The following is a 15285-nucleotide window of genomic DNA, read 5'->3' as shown; positions in this document are numbered from 1 at the left end:
CCATTTCTACCACTCTTGTGCTGGTGAAATGGGACAGTAGCAGGAATTCACTGACAAAACATTCCGTCAGGGTATCTCTGATCTCAGTGTCAAGATCTTGGCAGCAGCATAGCTCCAAGACCCAACCAGCACAGGCTTTCTTACACTAAATCCTAAAGCTCTTCAGGCAGTGTAATTAATTTTTAAAAAATAAATTACGGCCATTTAAATTAATTTAAACATTTCAAAACAGATAACAGAACAAATTGTTTTCTACTGCTCCAGATGGCAGAATCCAAACAAATTGACTCAAATTCCCAGAAAGGGGATTTCCACTTTGCAGTTGGAATAACTTCCTGATGGTACCAAGCTGTTAGACAGTGGAACAGACTTTCCTCAGGTGGTGGGGATAGTGGACTCTAGCTCCATTAAATTTTCACCAGCAGCTTTCCTGATATTGTATAACATGTATATTATTTGATGTGTAAATGGAAACTGGAAAATTGAGAAAATGAAATTTGTACAGCCCTACAGAAACCAATATGAAGCACATGGCTTCATAATGTGATTTAAGATAGTGGCCATATAGCTTGGAGAATAAAAACTTATGTTTGGGACTCCATTGTCCAGGACTGAGTAGCCTTTTTAGTAATGCACACAACAGATGTCATATAACCAGCCTGAATTACCTATGTGGTTTCACTTTATAAGGTTTAAAGCAATGGCAATAGAGGCGTGTTACATTTTGATTCAAGCTTTCCAATCCTGTATCAGAAAAGTTTGCCTCTTCCTGTTAAATTTCGCATTAATTGTGCAATTTCTGTCTGATTTCATGTGTCTGGACTGGTGGAGAGAATTGCATATTCCAGGAACCTGGAGAAGGAGGATAACAGTCACACTCTCCCTGGAGATTATCATTGCATTTTCTTGTCATTCGTTACCAGTTCAAGCTTGTGGTTTTTGTAAAAAGCAGCGTGTCCCACAGGACCAACCAAGTTTCAAGAAAGACTCGTAGTCTTAAGGGTTATGTAATTTGCTTTTAAGATTAACACTTAAGCAGGTCTGAAACTGTATCTGTCTTCAGACTTCCAATTTTACGCCCTCATCCAAAACACATTTAGTTGAAGGAAGTTCTCATGGAACTTATTTCAAAGTAGTTGTCCTTAGAGCCAAATAACACAAAACAAATACGTTTAAACGTATCTCTCTCTCAGAAATACAATATCCAGTGGGAGCCCTGATCACGACCATAATGAACAATGAGCAGCAGCAACCCCCACACTATTTTCCTGGTTAAAATCAAACACACACACCCCAGCACAGCAAGAGTATATGAATGTTCATTTTCTTGCTGGGAAAAATAAAAGCAACACATACACAATTTTTATCGGGATAAAGATACAGAGAAAAAGATTAACTCCATCCCTCTGCTGTGATCTCAGTCCTGATTGTCCTCTCTTACATTAACTGTTTTTTGATTGGGTAAATTAAAATGAAAGAAAAGTGTTTACGTATCTGCATTGTGATATATAGTTCAACATTTTGGATTGATATGCTAGAGAAATACAAAACAGACCACAACTCTGATGAATATAATACATATTAAAAGTTGGCTGTGTTGTTTGACCTTTGGGCCTGCTTATTGCTACAGATGTATGGCATGAGTAGTGCAATATCTTTATCCTTAAATTCTCAGACAAAACATAAGCGTTCCAGTCTTCTTGGCTGAATTGTGCTCTGATTAATTTTTTTTTTTACTTTTTCATCCAGCAGGCACGTATATGTGTTAAATGAACAAAGTCATAACTCTACACAGACCTTTGCATTTCTCACTGATTTTGTTAATTTCTTACCTAGATAGACTTGCCATAGCTGTCATAGTACCCAGAATTCAAAACTTACATCCCAGATAAGTTGCATTTTTCGATTGCAAAATCTGCCACCTTTAGTTCTGTTTTTTATCCTAGGCTCCGTAAACCTATCTATATTTACTTGGAATGAAATATTCCAGTAAGTCAGGTGGTGTTTGTCTCTGTGAGACAAATGCTATTTGGATTACGATAACATACTCTACGTGGGGCTGCCTATGAAAAGTTCTCAGAAAATCCAACTGGCTCAAAGAGCTGCAGCCAAACTGTTGAATGGGGCTGGTTATAGGGAGCATACAACTTCCTTGTTACAACAGCTCCATTGGCTACCATTTTGTTTCCAGGCACAATTCAAAGTGCTGGTTATAATCTATAAAGCCCTATATGGCTTAGGTCCCGGCTATATGAAAGACTGCATTCCCTCATACAAACCTGACCAGGCTTTGAGATCTTCGGGGAAGATCTTGGTTCTCCAGCCCTCACAGGTACGCTTGGTGGGGATGTGGAAAATGGCCTTCTCAAGTGGCTGTTCCCAGACTTCGGAACTCCCTTCCTAGAGAAGTTGGGCTGGTCCCTCCTTCGTGTCTTTCTGCTGGCAGGTGAAGTCCTTTTTATTCCAACAGGCCTTTAGAAACTAACTTTTTAAAGGAAAAGGCTGGTATTGTTAAGTTTTATTGTTATGACCTGTATTTTTAATAATTTAAAAATATTGTTTAAATTCTATTGGTGCTTAATTACTTTTTAATGGTTATCTTTCCTATGTTTTTAGCTTTTTCTATTTTATCTGTGCTTTTGTATATTTATCTGTAAGCAGTCTTGATTCCCAATCTGGCAAAAAGGTGGAATAATAATACTGTAATAATAATGCTCTTCAACCCTCCAAAATTCACCTCCTCACACACATACACATAGTAAGCTTGGGAAGAATCGTTCTATTGTCACCATGTCTTGTCTTCATTCTTATTTTACATGTTTCCTTACATTAGATCAGTAGAACAACATTGGAATGGATTTAAATGCATTTCAGGATTTTGATACTTCTCCTAAGCACGTTCAGTCATTCATTTTACTTGACATTGACCTGGATTTCCTTCTCATGGGGGAAGCTCTCAAGCTTTGCAATTTGTATTTGTATATTTATTTGAATCCAGACGTGTTTTCCCACAATGTTTTGAGCCCAACCATGACCCGGCCCTGGACACTTTCCTAGCCATTTCACAGCTCCTTTACTTTTAAAAACCAAGCATAAGTCGGGGGGGGGTATTTTATTCAGAATAGTTTGCATGGATTAACTTGATCATAAGTTTATGAACTCTCATATGCATAAATGAGTTCAATAATGTTCTATAATGAACAGACTACTGGTGTCAGTGTGAACAATCCACCTTTATTTCAAAATAGGAAGTTTGATTTGCTTTGCCCAGCTACAGGCTGCAGTTCAAACTCATGTCAAATGAAGCTTTCTTTCCTTTACACTTCTAAACTGTACATATGATGGTCTGGAATGAGAATAAACATGCTTTTACCCTCCTCTATGCTGGCTCATGACCCTTTCCCTTGTGCCTGTATTAAGAGAGCTAGACTTTAATAGGACAAGTATTTTTTAAAAGACAAATAAAGAGTAACAACAAATAATGTTATCATTCAGGATGTGAACACACTTCTGGGAAGTATATAGCTTTGAGTGGCCAGAAATTATTACTACTGTTAACGTCCCCATTAAATGTTGACTACAATGGATATACTCTGCTTTTTGTCATACATGTTGAGACAATCCACCCAAAGTGACTAAGTGGTTGGGGCTTATGATATCCTTCAGCAGGCTCATTTAATCTTAGTCAGGCTGCTTTAAATAAAGAAGGTTGTCTGTGGTTTTGTGTTATTAGTCACCTGCGATATCCCACCAACAGACATACATGCAGACTCAGTTGGAGGATGAGAAAGTCCAGCTTTGGTTCAGAGAGGCTAAAAGTTCTGCCATCTTCGACATTAACAGAGTATCTTCTCTTTTTTTTACAGAGCATTTGTACTTTAAAGGATGTCCCAAGAATTCTTGACCACAGCCTGCTATAAATCTTATCTTGTCCCTTATGCACTGTCCTTATGATGTGGCAGTTATCTTTGCATAAGGACCGACATTGATGCCAAAATCCAGCACCGCCTGAACTCTGCGAGTGGAGCTTTCTCCCAACTGAAGTGCAGAGTGTTTGAGGACCGGGACATTCGCAGGGAAACCAAAATGCTTGTTTACAAAGCTATTGTACTACCAACCTTACTGTATGCTTTGTTTCACAACAGAGACTACTTATAAACACCATCTCCAACTCCTCGAAAGATTTCACCAACAATGTCTCCAAAAATTTTTTTATACATCACTTGGGAAGAGAGGCAAATTAATAGCAGTGTACTGGGAGAAGCAAAGATCACCAGTGCTGAAGCAATGATTCCTCGACTTCAACTTTGTTGGACTGGTCATGTTGTGCAGATGCCTGATTATTGTCTTCCAAAGCAACTACTCTATTCTGAACTTAAAAATGGAAAGCGTAAAGAGGTTTAAAGACTGTCTGTTAGGCAAATTTTTTAAAATGTAGTATAAACACCAACAATTGGGAAACACTTGCCTGCAAGCGCTCCAACTGGAGAACAGCCTTTACCAAAGGTGTCATGGGCTTTGAAGACACTCTAACTCAGGACACAAGGGAGAAACATGCTAAGAGGAAGGCACGCTTGGCAAATCCACACCATGATCAATTCCTGCCCAGAAACCAATGTCCCCAATGTGGAAGGACATGTGGATCCAGAATTGGCCTCCACAGTCACATACGGACTCGTTGTTAAAACCATGTTTGTGGAAGACAATCTTACTCAGCTACGAGTGATCGCCAAAGAAGGAGAAGATAGCCAACTCTGAAATTGTCTCTGGGGGAACTCCTTACCATACATACTTGGCTGCAGTGCTGTTTTTCTATAAAAAGAAGTGCTGGAACTCACCATAAATGCCTCCCTTGTTCTCTTATAATGGCAATGGCGCCCACCTGAGAGGTTCTGGCTGGGGATAAAAGCCCTGACTATAGATACTTGTCTGCCCAATGTGACCCACCTGGGTATGACCATATTGTAGTTTGATATAAGAAGCACACCCCACCGCCAATCATGAGAGAAACAGAAGCTGACACATTATGACATTAGGTAAAGGTAAAGGGACCCCTGACCGTTAGGTCCAGTCGTGACCGACTCTGGGGTTGCGGCGCTCATCTCGCTTTATTGGCCAAGGGAGATGGCATTTGTCTGCAGACGGCTTCTGGGTCATGTGGCCAGCATGACTAAGCCGCTTCTGGCGAACCAGAGCAGCACACAGAAACGCCGTTTACCTTCCTGCTGGAGCGGTACCTATTTATCTACTTGCATTTTGTGCTTTTGAACTTCTAGGTTGGCAGGAGCTGGGACCGAACAACGGGAGCTCACCCCGTGGCGGGGATTCGAACCGCCGACCTTCTGATCGGCAAGCCCTAGGCTCTGTGGTTTAACCCACAGTGCCACCTGCATCCCTCATTATAACATTGCTTTGTACTAAATTGCACTCTTGCTCCATACAGCTCAGCATGGTCTGATTTGACTGGCAACCAGAGGCACCATCTTCTCTTGTTGATTGAGGGGGCCTGACATGATGCCAGGTTTCCTAGAGATGCTTTGGTGAAGCTGGGAAAGAAAAGCCATCAAGAGGCAACTGTATACAGGCAACCCTAACCTCAGGTTACATACGCTTCAGGTTAAAGACACTTCAGGTTACAGACTCCGCTAACCCAGAAATAGTACCTCGGGTTAAGAACTTTGCTTCAGGATGAGAACAGAAATCACACCACGATGGTGCGGCGGCAGCAGGAGGCCCCATTAGTTAAAGTGGTGCCTCAGGTTAATAACAGTTTCAGGTTAAGAACGGACCTCCAGAACGAATTAAGTTCTTAACCAGAGGTACCATTGCATTTGCCTGTTGACTCTTTGTTCCTTCGATCCTCTGATCAAGATTCAGGACAAATATCTGTTTTGGACAAGCTTATTCTTTGGCTTCATCACCTCCCCAACCCTGTCTTCTTGACAGCAGTAAAAACATTTTGCGCACTGCTATTTTTGTTATTCTGGCAGACAGTCAAGCAAAATAAAACTCACACTGTCAGTGCGCTGTAGAGGGCCTGTGAAGGGGCATGGGCCTGACAGTGACCATTAATGGTGGGTAAATTTGCAGTGCTCGCCCATGTGTATCCTGTACTCTCCCACAATTTATTGTGCTTTGGACTCGGTACAATTTAATTTGTCTGGCTTTCAAACAGAAAATAAATCTCTGAGAGAACAACATGAGTGGGGGTGGGGTGTGCGTGTAAAAGCTCTTAAAACAAATATTCAATGGTCAAAACCCCTTGGGGTTAAGTGAAGGCCGAAGCAGCTTGCTTGTTCACTCATGCACAAAAAAGCATGAAAATTAAAGTGCCCCCCTTAATTTCTTAGCCACCCATTTCAGCAGCAGTAGTATGATTAATTAATTAGATCGTATTGCTATTGTGAATATTTTGTTTTGCAATTATTACTAGTCATTTACTATTTGATTTCCTTGTTCTCATTTGTGACTCATGGTTGAAACAATTAAGATTGGCTAGCTGACTGGCTTTTAGACTTCTGCAATATCCTTGATTTATTTATTTTTAAACATAATCTTAAAAAGTAGGCACACAGTGGATTACAATAAGAGACTTCAGCACCTCATAGCAAAAAATTCATACATCACTTCTTCATGGTTCTCAAGCATTCTTTATCAGATTTTTCTGAAATTTGGCCAGATCATACCTCGCAAGAAACACATTCTCCTGCCCAGATTTTATACTGACAATACAGATCTTCTTGATTTAGGAAGATCTGAATTTTTAATCTTCATAATGGAAGAAAACAAACAAAAAACCAAGCAGCAGCAACCATAAACAGCCATCCTAATTATATAGCAATTCCTCCACTTTTATAATTTGTAATAGTTGATTGAACTGAAAGGCTTGAACCATGCAGATAACCTCTTCAGTTTAGAGGGTTTAAAATGTGGTTAATATTACTACTATTGTTAGTAGTAGTAGTCGTCGTATTAAGATGAATCAAGGAAACATGGAATTAAGTAAGACACTGTTAGAATTACCTAAGCATTCAGAAGACAATCCTCCCTAAATTTTCTGAGAGATAGAAGACAAATATTTAGACACTGGCAAAGAAACAAGCATTATTTAGTCCATGCGGTAATATTTTAATATTTCAAAGGTTTCCTGTACAGATGCACACAGAATTTTACACAGCTGGAAGGGGAGTATCCTTTATTTCAAAGAGGTTTTTTAAAAGACAAAAAACAAACATGTCTATCATTAAAGAGGCCTTTGTTGTTGTCTCATTAGGGTCAAAATAATTATGACCCCGTATTGCTACATGGTTGCTGAGAGACATTTCCCCCCTCACCAGTGATCTATTAATGAGAAGGAGGACTTCAGCTTGCCCATTGCTACAGCAAGTTGAAGACCTCCCACTTGGGAGCAGATGACCCCACAGCTAATGTTCCTTGGGGTCTATGTTATGGAAATTATGAAAGCAGTAAGGGCCTCATTGATGCAGAGTGACAGATTGAATCCAAACACACCTGCAGACAGAAAGTTTAAATGGGACTGTCTGTTAGGAGTTTTATTTTATTTTATTTTTTAACTAAGTTTTCTTTCATTATACAATTACAAATTCACATCCATATTTTCACTTATATTTAATGTATAACAATCCATATCCTGTTTACCTTTTCTTCCCCAGTGACTTCCCACCACCACATTGCAGCTTCTTGTATTTACATTTCGTTTTCTATTGTGTTGTATATCTTGTTATCATTTTTGTACCAAATAAATAACTTACTTTGCGAAGTTTAGTCAATACATACCAAGGGTTTAAATTTGGAAAAATGTTTTATCATATATTCTTCTACATTTTCCCATTCTTTTCTAAGTTTCTGGTTTGATTGTTTTCTAATTACCGCTGTCATCTTAGCCAGTTCAACGTGCTCACATACCTTGTTTTGCCAGCCTGCCTTAGAGGGGACTATGTCCTCTTTCCAATTCCTGGCAATTAACATTCTGGCAGCAGCTGTGGCATAAAGTAACACCTTTTTTCTTATAATTAGGAACATCAACTGACAATATTCCTAATAAGAATGTTTCTGGTTTTTTCTCAAATGTGATCTTAAGCATCTTTTTGAGTTCGTCATATACGGTGTTCCAAAACTTTTTTATTTTCTCACATCCCCACCACATGTGAAACATTGTTCCTTCCCCTATGTTGCATCTCCAGCAAGTATTAGATTTTAATTTATAGTTTTTAGATAGCTTACTTGGGGTCATGTACCACCTATACATCATCTTCATTAAGTTTTCCCTTATTGTGTAGCAAGCTGTGAACCTTATATCCTTTTCCCACAATTTTTCCCATTCATCCATATGGATGGGGTATCAGACATCTTGTGCACACTCGATCATCACCTCCTGTTATGAGTTTTTGACAGGAGTCATGGGTGGAGGCTAGACTCAGATGAGAAGTGGGAAGAGCTTGGAGAGTTAGATCGGAGGAACTGGGGTGGAAGTAGCAGATTCTGATAACATCACAGGTTTGACTCTGTGTGGTCTTTACTGGACATTTTTTTCTGATTTGTTTGCAGGGAAGTTATAAAACAATGAGAATTCATCCCTAATTCATTTTAATTTCTTCTGAGGTGTTTATTCATATTCCTCTTATCATTCATTCTTCCCACACATTTCCCCTCCACTTTCCTAACCATGATAAATCCTTTTTCTTTTTAAGTGGATTTGTTCCACCAGGACAAGAGAGTTCTTTGACCCACCCTAATTACAGAAGCCTGAATTTCTGCTATGCACTTGAATCTCTGCTGCAAAATGCTGACAGTCTGGAGGCAATATCAGAACATGGTTGAAAGTTGAAAGCCAACAAGTCAACAAGGAGAAAAACAAAGCCAGAAAGATTCAGGAGGGAGAGTGGTCTTCTTAAAGTACAGTCACACATTACAACCACAACTTTTTATATATGGAGTTGGGATAGTGTGCCATTCCATTTAAAAATAAACTTATGGAATTATCATAAAAGCTAAAATAGGACCAGGGCGTGATTTGACTGATTGTAAAGAAAGACTAGTGGGCAAATAAGCACTGAAGACGGATAACTGCAGCTGGAGAGCATGTTTTTTTCAGAGAGCTGAAGGCAGGGCTTTTTTCAGCGGGAACTCTCCGGAACTCAGTTCTGGCACCTCTCAAGTGGGCGTGATTCTAAGAGATTGCCATTCTAAGAGAACAAGGGAGATATTCATGGTGAATTCAGGCACCACTTTTTCTAGAAAAATATTACAGGCTGAAGGTTTATAATACAATGTGTAAGGCAAAGGGACCCTGACCGTTAAGTCCAGTCGCGGGTGACTCTGGGATTGCGACGCTCATCTCGCTTTACTGGCAGAGGGAGCCAGCGTTTTGTCCGCAGACAGCTTCCAGGTCATGTGGCCAGCATGACTAAGCTGCTTCTGGCGAACCAGAGCAGCACACGGAAACACTGTTTACCTTCCCGCATGAGTGGTACCTATTTATCTACTCGTATTGGTATGCTTTCAAACTGCTAGGTTGACAGGAGCTGGGACCGAGCAATGGGAGCTTACCCCATTGTGGGGATTCAAACCGAAGACCTTCTGATCAGCAAACCCTAGGCTCAGTGGTTTAGACCACAGCGCCACCAGCAGCCTTCTAATATAATGCATACACCCCAGGAAATGATGGCTCATGCCACCTCTTGAACAGTTTCCCTTCCCTTTCTGCTGACTCCTGCATCCTCTGGGAAGGCATGAGGGGCGATCTCAGAAAGTCAGACTGCTTGCAGGGTGGTTTGGGGGCTGATGAGGCATGATAGATTCTATTTTCTCCATTCCTCAATGTAAATACACAGCACATAGAACACTGTGGGAAGAGCTGTAACTCATTGCATGCAAAAGATCCCAATCTGGCATCGCCATGAAGCTCTGGGAAAGGGTCCCATCTGAAATCCTTGAGAGTGACAGGTACGACTGAGCTGGAGGGGAGAATGGTTTGACTCAGTGCAAGTCTGCTTGCTATGTGCCTTAAAACACATTTTGCAAATGGTTCCTTAGATTTTGATGTTCAGGTTTTTTACTTTAAAAACAACAACCAAAGTAATTTTCTCTTATTGGATTTCTGGGAATGACCAGTGCTTTTATTAGTTAATTGTGAATCCGATGAACACAGTAATTTTTGCAGCTGGTGGTCCATAGGAACACTTTGTGAAAATCTCTGGCCTGTAACTTGACACATAATTTACTATAGCCAACACATGTTTAAGACTCCTTTGGGAAATTCTAGTGCTATGTGGGAAATGGCCCATTTATATTTCCCCCCATTCACTGCTTTTCAGGTTTCCAACTGGCACTTTAGTCTGAGAACTTCACGAAAGACATTTTCTAATATAAATATACGACTAACATAAAGATAAACAAAAGATGTACTAGCTCTCCCAATATTTTCCTCAAAGGATTGAGCATGTGTAATAATGTGTAGCATTTCTAGAACTTACTCCCCCTCCCTATTCTGTGGGTACCATCTCAGTAATTCTTACCATAATCCTGTAATGTACATAGGTTAGCATTTTTCCTGTATTTACCAATAAAGATTCACTCACTCACTGACTCTCCTTTTGTGGTGCCTTGCTTTGTTTTCATGTCTCATTGTGTTTAATTTTTACTATGGCTAGGGGCCTCAAAAGCTGTTCCCTATCAGGAGTAAATGGAGATCTTACCCAATTCTGATAGCCCTTTAAGTTTACTGTATAATGAATTGAAAAAACTGTTTAAAATAACTTTTGTAAAAACAAACAAAACCAGAAGCCTTTTATTAGGAGTTGTAGGTACCAACATTCCAAAGGAACAGAAAAGACTTTTCATGTATGTGACAACAGCAATGCATAAGCCCAGAGATGGAAAGAAGACAAAGTCCATACCAGAGAGGAATGACAAACCAAGCTGTTGGACTATGCTGAAATGACAAAACTGACCTGAAAGCTCAGGAACCAAGAAGACCAAAACTTCAACGGAGCACAATTTCTGTTCTCATCCTGAAGCATAGTTCTTAACCCGAGGTACTATTTCTAGGTTAGCAGAGTATGTAACCTGAAGTGTATGTAACATGAAGCCTATGTAACCCGAAGTACCATTGTACTACTACTACTACCACTACTACTACTACTACTAATTTATTATTTCTACCCTGCCCATCTGGCTGGGTTTCCCCAGCCATTCTGGACAGCTTCCAATAAAAGATTTAAAATACATTAAAACATCAATCATTAAAAACTTCCCTAAGCAGGGCTGCCTTCACATGAAGTTCTCTCTCAAAACTTTATGCATGCAAAATAGATCCTTCTCCTGCTATCTGCTCAACTACATTTTTACTATTAAAAAAAGTAAAGGTACCCCTGCCCGTATGGGCCAGTCGTGTCCGACTCTAGGGTTGTGCACCCATCTCACTTAAGAAGCCGGGGGCCAGTGCTGTCCGGAGACACTTCTGGGTCACGTGGCCAGTATGACGAAGCTGCTCTGGCGAGCCAGCACCAGCGCAGCACACGGAAACGCCGTTTACCTTCCCGCTATAAAGCGGTACCTATTTATCTACTTGCACTTAGGGGTGCTTTTGAACTGCTAGGTGGGCAGGAGCTGGGACCGAAAGACGGGAGCTCACCCCGCCGCGGGGATTTGAACCGCCGACCATGTGATCGGCAAGCCCTAGGCACTGAGGTTTTACCCACAGCGCCACCCGCGTCCCTGTATTTTTTTTTTTTACTAATATATTGGTTTTAATAACTGTCTTATGTAGATTTTATATTTGGCTATTGTTAGATGCCCTAAGCCAGGCTTCCTCAACCTCGGCCCTCCAGAGGTTTTTGGCTTACAATTCCCATGATCCCTAGCTAGCAGGACCAGTGGTCAGGGATGATGGGAATTGTAGTCTCAAAACATCTGGAGGGCTGAGGTTGAGGAAGCCTGCCCTAGGCTCTTATGGGAAGAAGAGCAGGAAATACTGTTAATATTTTATGTAAAGTACACCTGAGAGCACTCGGTGAAGGTAATAAAACACATTTCATCATCATCATCATCATCATCATCATCATTCCACACATAGATACATAAGTTCAACATCATTAGGATGCCTGAGGAATTTGGAATTTGTGTATTCCAATATGTACTAAGCTATATTTTCCAAACCAATGTGCAGATTGGAATGTAGTTATTCCTTTGATTTCTTACTACTTTTGAACTTTGCAATGAACTTCTTGGCTCAAAAAACATATCAAAATGTGTTTTAAAATGTCTCTTTTTGAATAAAATACACTCAACATGTATTTAAATGCTATTTTTGTGTGTAGATTAACTGTTATAGATTTATTTTTGCAGATTAATGCAGAGCAGGATGTAAGAGTCTTAAGAATGGGCACATGCAAAAATGACATGGACAGGCAGTGGTCTGATCTTCCCATCTTGATGAAGAATGGAAGGTGTCTTCAAAGGTTTATGACCATTTATAAACGATTCTCACACAGGGCACTAATGAGGTTTCCAGGCATAGCAAAGCTTCCATAAATCCCTTTTGATCTACCCTTTGTACTTGCATACCATATTTCTGAGGGGATTGGAAAGATGGAATACACATCTAAAAGTCCATAGAGAAGAGAAATGATGGGAGTCTGTAACATTAACTCATCAATCAGTGAAAAATGGGGAGTACTGTTGATATGGATCTCAGACCATAATTTCTTGTCTGTGTTCATAAACAGTCTTCTTTTTAACTTGAAGATAGCCAGTTTAGCTCTTCTTTATAATGGCACTGAAACAGTGCTTTTCTCTTTCTTGCCAGAGCAACTGCACTATCTGTCTCCTGTTCTTCTATAGCCACTCTGTTCACATTTAACATAGCTATTTACAATTTAGCTGTCTGATTTCAGAGTCACCCTAGGTCCTGGGAACATACAACCCTCATTTCTTGATCTTTCCTTAGGAGCTTCCTGCCTAATTTCCTTTCAGACTTTAGCTTTGAGAGATTTATCTCTGGATGTTAATGATCCTTCCCCCAATATTGCAATGCTAAGATTTTGTTCACTAAGCAAGGCTCTCTCAGGGAGACTGCATGATTTGGGACTTTATCTAAAGCCCCCCCCACACAGTACAACCCCAATATTGGTAAGTCATGTGTTACTAATTTTATAAGGTGCAATGGTTATTTGATTTAAGCAGGGATCATGAGAATTAATTGGCCATATTCATTCTAATGGAAATTAACTGAAATGTGAAAACTACCTCTCAACATATCGCGTAATGGCAAAATGCATTTACTCAATATAATTTTTAGTTGAAAAGTTAGATATTGGTTAAAAGTCTACATAAAAATGCAAAGTAAAAAAAAATCAACTAAGGTAATAGAAAGCAAAGTCCTGATGAAATGGAAACTTTCAATGAACGTTAATGGGGTGAGCACAAAAAGTCCTGATTAGGATGCTTATCTAATAAAATGTCAAATGTTTATAAGTATTCTGATCCTTTTAGTAAACCTTATTATATAAGCAAGACGCAGGTGGCGCTGTGGGTTAAAGCCTCAGCGCCTAGGGCTTGCCGATCGAAAGGTCGGCGGTTTGAATCCCTGCGGCGGGGTGCGCTCCCGCTGCTCGGTCCCAGCGCCTGCCAACCTAGCAGTTCGAAAGCACCTCCGGGTGCAAGTAGATAAATAGGGACCGCTTACCAGCGGGAAGGTAAACGGCGTTTCCGTGTGCGGCTCTGGCTCGCCAGAGCAGCGATGTCACGCTGGCCACGTGACCCGGAAGTGTCTCCGGACAGCGCTGGCCCCTGGCCTCTTAAGTGAGATGGGCGCACAACCCCAGAGTCTGTCAAGACTGGCCCGTACGGGCAGGGGTACCTTTACCTTTACCTTTATTATATAAGCAGTGCTTAAAATGAATGTGAAGAAGGGCCAGTTCACCCTTGCACCTTAATCCTAATCAGCTGCATTGGTATTTCCAGTTATAATAATGTTATCATGCTCCTGTAATGCAGGTATAAGGTCATGGTTTGTGACAATCTTCCAGAAGGATTTGTACTTCTGGTAGAATCTGGATTACAGGAATAATAATAATAATAATAATAATAATAATAATAATAATAATAATTATTATTTATACCCCACCCTCCCCAGCCAAGGCCGGGCTCAGGGCGGCTTACAAGCAATAATAAAAACAAGTTGAATGATTACAACTTAAAAACAAAATTAAAATACAACATTAAAATATTGAGACATTAAATTATTAAAATGTAGCCTCATCGCAGGAGGAGAAGGAAAAGAAAAAAGAGAGGGAGGGAATCAAATTGGCTCCAAGCTAAAGGCCAGGTGGAACAACGCTGTCTTACAGGCCCTGCAGAAAGAAATCAGATCCTGCAGGGCCCTGGTCTCATGAGGCAGAGTGTTCCACCAGGCCGGAGCCAGAGTTGAAAAGGCCCTGGCTCTGGTTGAAGCCAATCTAACTTCCTTAGGGCCCGGACCACTAGGGTGTTGCTATTTCTGGACCTTGAGGCTCTCCGTGGGGCATACCGGGAGAGGCGGTCCTGTAGGTACGAGGGTCCTAGGCTGTGAAGGACTTTAAAGGTCAAAAGCAGCACCTTAAATCTGACCCTGTACTCCACCGGGAGCCAGTGCAGCTTGAAAAGCACTGGGTGAATATGCTCCCATGGCAGAGACCCCGTGAGGAGCCTCGCTGCAGCATTCTGCACCCGCTGGAGTTTCTGGGACAGCTTCAAGGGCAGCCCCGTGTAGAGCAAATTACAGTAGTCAAGCCTGGAGGTGACCGTTGCATGGATCACTGTAGCCAGGTCAGGGCGGGAAAGGTAAGGGACCAACTGCTTGATGCAGCGAAGGTGGAAAAATGTCGCCTTGGCTGTTGCTGTAACCTGCGCCTCCATGGAAAGGGAGGCGTCAAGGATTACACCCAAACTCTTAATGGAAGGCAATGGCACTAATTGGGCCCCCGCAAGAGAAGGGAGTTGGTCATTTATCCCCATGCCATCTCGACCCAGCCATAGGACCTCTGTCTTCGAAGGATTTAGTTTCAATCGGCTCCCACGAAACCATCCAGCCACAGCTTCCAAGCATCTGGTCAGTGTGTTTGGGGCCGAGTCGGTGTGGCCACCCATCAGCAGATAGAGCTGAGTGTCATCAGCATATTGGTGACAGCCCAGCCCAAAGCTCTGGATAATCTGGGCAAGGGGGCGCATAAAGATGTTTAAAAGCATCGGGGAGAGAATTGCGCCCTGCGGCACTCCACACAC

This window comes from Podarcis cretensis (genome assembly GCF_951804945.1).
Source record: "Podarcis cretensis genome assembly, chromosome: 9".
Lineage (NCBI taxonomy): Eukaryota > Metazoa > Chordata > Lepidosauria > Squamata > Lacertidae > Podarcis > Podarcis cretensis.
Note: the sequence above shows the minus strand (reverse complement) of the source record.